General features: G+C 41.3%; 1 pseudogene; it reads left to right on the forward strand.

Annotated features, from left to right (window-relative positions):
• Positions 1–7,071: 7,071 nt before the first annotated feature.
• On the forward strand, positions 7,072–8,154 carry LOC143925560 (small ribosomal subunit protein uS13-like; annotated as a pseudogene).
• The last annotated feature ends 266 nt before the right edge of the window (positions 8,155–8,420 follow it).

The raw sequence follows: 8,420 nt of genomic DNA on the forward strand, positions 1-8,420 counted from the left end.
AATGATTTGATTTGGTATATTTTCTATATTATTGGATGCATAGAACGCACTTTTTGGTTAAGTTCTATTGGCAGATATCATGTCTAATTTTATATGTTTTCTTTTTTTAATGCACAATAAAAATATTGTGTAGAATAATACTTGGCTGTGTGTTTTACTTCAAATGACAGTTGGGGAGTCGGCAGTTACATTTAAAAAAATTACAATGTAAAATTGACAAGGGACACCAACATAGTTGTATCTTTGATCTTAAAAACTACAGGATAATGGTGTTGTGGTAACTTGCTCAAATAATAATAAAAAAAAAGCATAATAATATTATTCTTGTTATCACTAGAAAATAAAAACCTTTGAAAATTAATTTGCAATAACTCCATCAGTATCACCAGCAAAGCAGCTTCATTATTATCCCATTAAAGAAGAAGAGAATTGTGCGCTGCATTTGGAGATTTCATAATTTGCCGCGTCACGAATGAATGAATGAATGAATGAAATACTTGTATAGCGCACAATGCGAACTGAATCGCCTCTAGGCGCTGTGGCGAGCTTTGATCATCTGCTAAAAGAGGAAGGTCTTGAGTTTTTTCCTAAAAGCCAGGTGATTTTCTTCCAGGCGGATGTTGATTGGTAGAGCATTCCATAGACGAATGTTAATTCTCCATTACGAACGCTAGTTTACAAGACCAACCGCTTCCTGCTCGTCCTTGCTTCCGAGCATGCGTGCTTGTACTTTGGGTTTTTGTCCGAGGGACTTGTGTACACACGCTCTGAAAATCTGACAACAGACATTTGTCCGCGGAAAATTTAAAAACCTGCCATCCAACATTTGTCTGCAGAAAATCCGACAACAATTGTCTGATGGAGCGTACACACGGTCAGATTTACCGCCAACAGGCTGTCATTGAAAATTTCCCCTCGGAAAGTCCGATCGTGTGTACGGGGATTAAGAGTTGTATTCAAACTTTTGTAGAAAAATCATTCATCAGAACATTCTTGACATCATTGATTTAACCTCCCTGGCGGTATGATTATTTCAGATTTTAGGTGCTGAAAGCGGTGCCATTATTTTGCATGGAAATTGGTGTTTTATATTGTAGGCCTGTAATTCTTAGAAATAATTCACTTAAATCTGTCCAAACAAGAGTCTAATAGACATCCTGGGTATGATAAAATGTGAAATACGAAATCATAAATTATAATATATATATATATAATAGAATAAATAACTATAAATAATTATAACAAACTGCATTTTTGGTTGCTATGGACAATCTCAAGTTTCCAGGCATAAAGAACAGTATTTATAATATAAAACTGTATGCAGGGCACTGGACAAACCACTAGAGACAAAGGGGATGTGTAATTATTTGATACAGTATACACTGCATCTATACTGTGTATTTTACTTTTTGCATTTGGCGCCAAACTCCGTCCCCGTGTGTCGCAACGCTCGCAGGGAATGGAGCTCGGCGATATGACAGATCGAGCGGAGGACGGCTCGCAGGTCACAGTGTGGGGAGACATCGCTGGATCCAGGGGACAAGGTAAGTAACCCCATCCATGGATCCAGCGATGCGGTCCCGAGTCGGGCTCGGGAATACCGCTTATGGTATTTAAATCTTACCCCGTGCCAGACTCGGGAATACCACCAGGGAGGCTACGATTTGTTGGAATAACAGGGCATTTACTAAAACCGGAGAGTGCAAAATCTAGTGCAGTGCTGCATGGAAACCAATCAGCTTCCAGGTTTTATTGTCAAAGCTTTATTGAGCAAGCTGAAGTTAGAAGCTGATTGGCTACCATGTACCAGATTCTAAATGCTCCAGTTTTAGTACATTCCACCCAAAGTATACAATTTTTCCCAAGTGAAAACTACATTCACAGTTATAATTTTGTTCATTTCGAAAAAAAAAGGGCATCCTGTTCATCAATATCTCATATTTTTTCATCACTATGGTTGAAAACAAACAATGATTTGATCCTATTAATCATTAGGAAATCCAAATTAACATCCAAAAAAAAATGAAGAAAGTACATGATTCTACTGGAGGACGATCAGCTTAAAGGGGTTGTAAAGGCAGAAGGTGTTTTTTTTTTTATCTTAATGCATTCTATGGGAAAATACCTCCGACAATGCCAGCCCCCCCAGCCCCCCCGTTTTACTTACCTGACCCCTCGAAAAGTCCCGCGCTCGCCCCAGACATCCTCTTTGGCTGTTCATTGATTACAGTGGATGGATTGAAAGCAGAGCAGCCATTGGCTCGCACTGCTGTCAATCACATCCAATGAAGCAGCACGCCGGGGGACGGGGCCGAGTGATACAGTGAGCGGCTATGGCCGCTGGCTGTATCATGGAAATGAGCTGCACAGTGGAGGTAAGTATAACATGCTTGTTATTTAAAGATAAAAAGCCTTCTGTGTGCAGCAGCCCCCCTAATACTTACTTGAGCCCCATCTCTATCCAGCGATGTTCACAAACCCCCCGGCCATCAGGGACTCTTCCTCCTGATTGCCTGAGACACAGCAGCGGCACTATTTGCTCCCGCAGCTGTCAATCAAACTCAGTTAGCCAATCAGAAGAGAGAGGGAGCGGCGCAGGCCGGAGCTCCATGTCTGAATGGACACAGGGAGCTGCAGCCCGGCTCTGAGCCCCCATAGCAAGCTGCTTGTTGCGGGGGGACACTCAACAGGAGGGTGGGGCCAGGAGCTCCAACCAGGGGACCTGAGAAGAGGAGGATCGGGGCTGCTCTGTGCAAAACCATTACACAGAGGAGGTGAATATAACATGTTTGTTATTTTAATACGAAAAAAAAAGGAGACTTTACAATAATTTTAACACAAACAGACATTCTACTGTTCACTTCTTTGAAAAATGATTACATTTCCTCTCTAACCCCTCTCTTAACCACTTTCAGACCGGACCATTTTGCTGGCTTAAGACCAGACCACTTTTTTGCGATTCTGCACTGCGTCACTTTAACTGACAATTGTGCGGTCGTGCGACGTGGCTCCCAAACAAAATTGATCTCCTTTTTTGCCCACAAATAGAGCTTTCTTTTGGTGGTATTTGATCACCTCTGCGGTTTTTATTTTTTGCGCTATAAACAAAAATAGAGCGACAATTTTGAAAAAAATTAATTCTTTTTTACTTTTTAGTTATAATAAATATCCCCCAAAAATATATAAAAAACATTTTTTTCCCCTCAGTTTAGGCTAATACGTATTCTTCATTCACTATTCTACATATTTTTGGTAAAACAAAACGCAACAAGCGATTATTGATTGGTTTGCGCAAACTTTATAGCGTTTACAAAATAGGGGATAGTTTTATGGCATTTTTATTAATATTTTTTTTTTACTAGTAATAGCGGCGATTTTTATTGTGACTGCGACATTATGGCGGACACATCGGACATTTTTGACACATTTCTGGGACCATTGTCATTTATACAGCAATCGGTGCTATACAAATGCAGTGATTCCTGTGTAAATGACACTGGCAGTGTAGGTGTTAAGTGTTCCTAGGGGCGTGTTACTAACTGTGGGGGGCTGGGCTGTGTGTTAGTGAACACTGATCTCTGCTCCAATCACATGGAGCAGAGATCAGCGTCACTTGTTGCTAGGCAGAGCGGGGAGATGCTGTTTACATCGGCATCTCCCCATTCAGCCTCCCCGTGAGACGATCGCGGGTACCCCCGCGGCAATCGAGTTTGCGGGACCCACGACCAGACTCACGGGGGTCCCGTCGCGACCGGCACGCTAGCGTGCCGCTGGCGGCGCGCGCGTGATGGCAGGGCGACAAATACAAATGGACGTACCTGCACGCCAATATGCCTGCCAGTGCCATTCTGGCGACGTACATCGTCGTGCGCCGGTCGGAAGTGGTTAAAATCTCAACATAAAACATTAAAAAGAAAAGAAGTGTACATTATGTTGTATGGAGAAGTTGGGGAAGCTTTTATATAACTATTTTATCGTGTCACAGGATGACTGCGCTACTTTTTGTTTGTTCATTAGAAAACCTTGCTGACTCTCCCATGACTTTACACACCCACTGGGAACGTCACTCACATAACTTAAATATTTTACCTTTATCTATAAGTGCAATAAGGATGTGCCAGCCACAAGGTCACTTACATGCAAGATAAGCAGAAGGGCTTCCTCCTTCTGTCTTCCCGGTCTCCTCTTCTCATTTGCATTCCTTCAAGAAATATCCAGGTAGAGTGGAAGTGCTTTTAATGCTCCAGACCAATGCCAAAGACACCATTGGAGGCTGCAGAACTGGAACACAAGGAAGATTCTTTCCAACTGAAAACCCTCTATGGTGGAGGTGATTGGTACCTTAAATAGGGTATTGGCTATTAACATTCCGGTTGAACCGCTTATATGTATATTGGGTTACTGTGATACCTCTATCTACACCTCCCCCACTGGTAATACTATAAAGCGCACACTTTTTGTTGCCCATAGACAGATTGCTCTTAAAGGGGTTGTAAAGCTTCATTTTTTATTTTCTACATAGGTTCCTTTAAGCTAGTGCATTGTTGGTTCACTTACCTTTTCCTTTGATTTCCCTTCTAAATGTTTTTTTTCTTTGTCTGAATTTCTCACTTCCTGTTTCTTCTCAGTAAACTTCACACCACCATCCGAGCGGTGTTTAGTCAGCCAGAACAGCTTACTGAGGAGGAACAGGAAGTGAGAAATTCAGACAAAGAACAAAAACATTTAGAAGGGAAATGGAAGGAAAAAGTAAGTGAACTAACAATGCACTAGCTTAAAGGAACCTATTTAGAAAATAAAAAACGAACCTTTACAACCCCTTTAAGCGGACCTCTCCACATCCACTGACTGTGTCCGATTGGATTGTAGAGCTCAATAGGATCATTCTCTTTGAAAAGCATACATATCCCCTAAGGAACCCTCTGAATAAGTTTGATGTTATCTGGTCTAGATGGCTTCAATCTATGACTTATGACGGAATCATTTCATTGGATATTCCGATCGTATGTGGGCTTCAGCTGACTTTTTTTTTCTCTAAAATTCTGACGGACCTTGAAATAGAAAATGTTTTAAATCTTTCCGATGGAATCTATTCCTATCAGGGAAAACCGTTCGCCTGTGTGCTGGTCCGACGGACCAAAAACAACGCAAGGGCAGCTATTGGCTACTGGCTATTGAACTTCCTTTTCTAGTCCCGTCGTACGTCATCACATTCATTGATGTGATCATGTGTAGGCAAGTCCATTTCAGCGGAACTCCGTTGGAAAAACCGCCAGAGTTTATTCTGACGGAAAAACCGGTTGTGTGTACGCGGCATAATGTATCATGTCAACCAATGGGTGCTGCGTACTTTGAAATACTGGATATTGTAATTCTTTTTTTTCGTGTGTCATATATACTCCGAGTGAGCGGGGGGTGGTGGGATGGCGGGGTTTGTTAAAGGGGGGTGGTCTGGAGTTTTTTGTTTATTTGGGGGTTTTGGTTTGGTGTGTTTTCTATTTTTGTGGTTTTGTCTGTATTGTGTCAATGTTGTTTTCATATAAAATAATAAAAAGGATTTGATTTAAAAAAGAAAACCGTCTATTATGGCGGCAGCTACTTTATATACCTGGGTTTGGTTTGGGGTGCCAAATCAGAATCCTGTTAAAACCAGTGGGAACCAAATGTTAAAAATTAGTGGGGTAGGTCAGATATCAAAAGAGGGATAGGCTCAAATCGGGTTACCAAATCTTTGCATTTACTCTTTTTGGGCATTATAGTCCCTACCACTCCTGCGTAACAGCAGGTTGGTTTTACTAACAAACAACCGTCACAAGTTTTAACACTTTACAAGTCCATACGGACTTCTACACTGCATAGGTATACTTTATTACTACCACAATGGCATTTACACCACTACACTCACATTGTCACATTTATGTTTAAGTACTTAACATTTATCACTCATTCTTTTATTTACTTTTAGTTCTTTTTCACAGCATGCAAGTTTTGTTTTTTGTTTTTGTTTTTGTTTCAGTCGTATCATTATTTCACATATACAGCACTTGTTGTTCGTGCCAATCCACTCATACACAATCACCCTCATAACTTACACTTCACTATGTACCATCACTGTTACGAATATCATTAATATATTTCTATTACATTAATATGCTTTTTTCTTTTAAGCACACCATCCTTTAATACTGACTAAGTTACTATGTTTACGGGACATACATGACACCGTGCCAAATTATTACTGGATAACCCTCTTTATCGTCAGTCTGTTTATTTATACATCTATATATAATTATTTATAATATATTGATACTCTGGTGAAACCGCTATGAGTTTATTTACTTTATTTTACGCAATTACTAAATGACTGCTATTGGGTGTTGATTGCAGGCACAGTCTCCTCTGTCCCTCCAGGGGCGTGAACAGTGTGGCTCCTTGTAAGTCCTTCAGGGTGGTCTTCCTTTCTCCCTGGGGAGACGGGGGCAAACATCAGAGACCTCTCTGATTCCTTAAGCGGCTTTTAGAATCTTGGGTGATAGGAATACCCATTCCACTCTTGAGCGGTAAATATACCACCATTGGCTCACCTAAATGTTATCTACATTGACATGTTTTTTTAACTTTGAATTCATGTAAATTCTTCCAGATCCAACTGTCCCCCTGAAGAGACCATATGCTGGTCGAAACGCGTCGGGGCTCAATTACTATACAATACTATGTAATACAACAATGTGTAACTATACATGTTTGTTTTATTGGGTTGTGGAATATGTAATGTGTATTCTTTGAACCAGATGATATACTGTATACATTGTATTGAAGCACACTATGACATTGGACATTTTTTGAATAAATCAATCTTTTTATACACAACTATGATAAAGGTACTTGACTTTGCTATCTCGCTGCCAAAAAGCCCCATCGGGGAAATCCTTTTTCTTTTTGTACATTTTGTATTTTAGGGGTGTGCAGCGCTTTCTACTTTTCCTCTATGTGTTTTCCTCTCTTCGTACCAAATCTGATAGATATTGAAAAGATTGGAGTAGGGCTCTCTCTTTGCCTGTAGCCACCGCCATGTCTCTAGTAATCCTGGAGACACATTGTGTGTGTCTTGAACACGAACATTGATGGAAACAAGATCACCTTTGCCATCACAGCCATAAAGGGTGTTGGAAGGCGTTACGCTCATGTTGTTCTGCACAAGGCTGGCATTGATCTCTCAAAGCGAGCAGGAGAGCTGACTGAAGATGAGGTTGAGGGCGTTGATCACCATTATGCTAAATCCCCGCCAGTACAAAATCCCAGACAGGTTCCCTAAACAGACAGAAAGACATCAAGGATGGCAAGCACAGCCAGGTCCTGGCCAATGGTCTGGAGCAGTGTTTTTCAATTCTAGTCCTCATGGCGCCCCAACAGCAGGGGCGGACTGACCATTGGGCCACTCGGGCACTGCCCGAGGGCCCCGAGCCACTAGGGGGCCCCATCCGGGTTGCTAGCTTTAGTAAAACCAGGGACAGTATGTAAAAATCTGTGTTTTTTTAACATCTGTCTCTGAAATGTCCCTTACCGACATCCTTTTGGTCTACAAATCCTGAGATTATAGCTGCCCCACCTCTCCAGTACCTTCTCAGCCAATAGAAACATGTCTGTGTATACTCTGTGCACATGTCTGTGTATACTCTGTGCACATGTCTGTGTATACTGTGTGAGTGTATACTGTGTGTGTGTGTATATTGTGTGGCCCCATAATCTCCTATTGCCCGGGGGCCCCATGAGTTGCCAGTCCACCCCTGCCCAACAGGTCGTGTGTTCAAGATTTCCCTCAGATGAAACGGCTGTAGTAATTACTAAGGCAGTGAAACTGATCAAATCACCTATGCAAAATAATGGAAAAAAAGCCTGAAAACATGACCTGTTGTGGCGCCTTGAGGATTGGAGTTGAGAAACGGTGGTCTGGAGAACAAAACTCTGTGAAGAGTTGGAGAGACTGCAGAAAATCAAGGTGCGCAGAGGCCTGCGTCCCCCTTCTGGAGTCTGCGGGTGAGAGGACAGCACAGAAAGACCAATGGCCGTCGTGGACGCATTGTGGGTGTGTCCAAGAAGAAGTAAAATGTCTGCCTGTGCTGTTTGTTAATAAAGTCTTTTGTAAAATCAAAAAAAAAAGTAAAAAATTGGAGTAGTTGCCAAACTTTTTAGGCACCAAAATTATACATAAATCTTTATGTAAAAACATACTTTTATTTGCCGCAATTGTTAAAAAAATGTAATCACAAAGATAAATATTTCTTTAAAATTCATAACTAATATGTAAGAACCCATTCATGTATACCGCCTTATCCGATACCTACTGCTTTACATAGTATTCTAACATGAGGCAGTAAAGGTCCATAAGACAGTACATAACTGTTGGTAATAGGTGGTGA

The sequence above is a fragment of the Lithobates pipiens genome, unplaced genomic scaffold, assembly GCF_037356315.1.
Source record: "Lithobates pipiens isolate NorthernLeopardFrog02 unplaced genomic scaffold, aLitPip1_a1.2 Scaffold_22, whole genome shotgun sequence".
Taxonomy (NCBI): Eukaryota; Metazoa; Chordata; class Amphibia; order Anura; family Ranidae; genus Lithobates; species Lithobates pipiens.